Source organism: Netta rufina (genome assembly GCF_964035555.1).
Source record: "Netta rufina genome assembly, chromosome: 5".
Taxonomy (NCBI): Eukaryota; Metazoa; Chordata; class Aves; order Anseriformes; family Anatidae; genus Netta; species Netta rufina.
In genome coordinates, this window is record NC_140128.1 from 62,584,822 (window position 1) to 62,585,423 (window position 602).

Sequence of the window (602 nt, forward strand, 5' to 3'; positions counted from 1 at the left end):
CTGCCGCGGGGGCGGGGGGCGGGCGGGGGCACCGGCAGCATCCCCGCCCGCTTCTACGGCACGGCACGGCTCGGCACAGCACGGCACGGCTCGGCACGGCAAGGGACGGAGCCCCACGGGGTGCCCGCAGCCGGAGCCGGCTCGTCCCCGGGCGCTGCGCACCCTCCGCCGGGTACCCACGGCTCGCGGTCCCCCCCCCGCTGTCATCCCCCCGTGGGGTGGGTGGGGGTGAAGGTAGGGGGTGAGCAGCAGAAGGGTAGCCCAAAGGGGTACCCCAAAGGGCTGGGGGTCACGCCTGCACGCCCCTCGCCCCGGGATTGTGTCCTGCTTGGGGTGCCCTGAAGGGCTGGGGGTGCACACGCACCATGGACACCCCCTGTGCCCATGCAGACTTGGGCTCCCCGTGCACACAGCGGGCAGAAATCCTGCCTTGCTCACCCCTGGTGCACACTGGGGTGAAGAAATCACTGGTCGGATCCTGCCCTGGGATGCTGCCCCCCATCCATGGCAGCAGCATCCCCAGGAGGTGCACTCTGCACCTCTGGATGCAGCGCAAGAGGTGCCAGGGTTGGGCACCCCAGGATTGAGCTGCCCCACAGCTG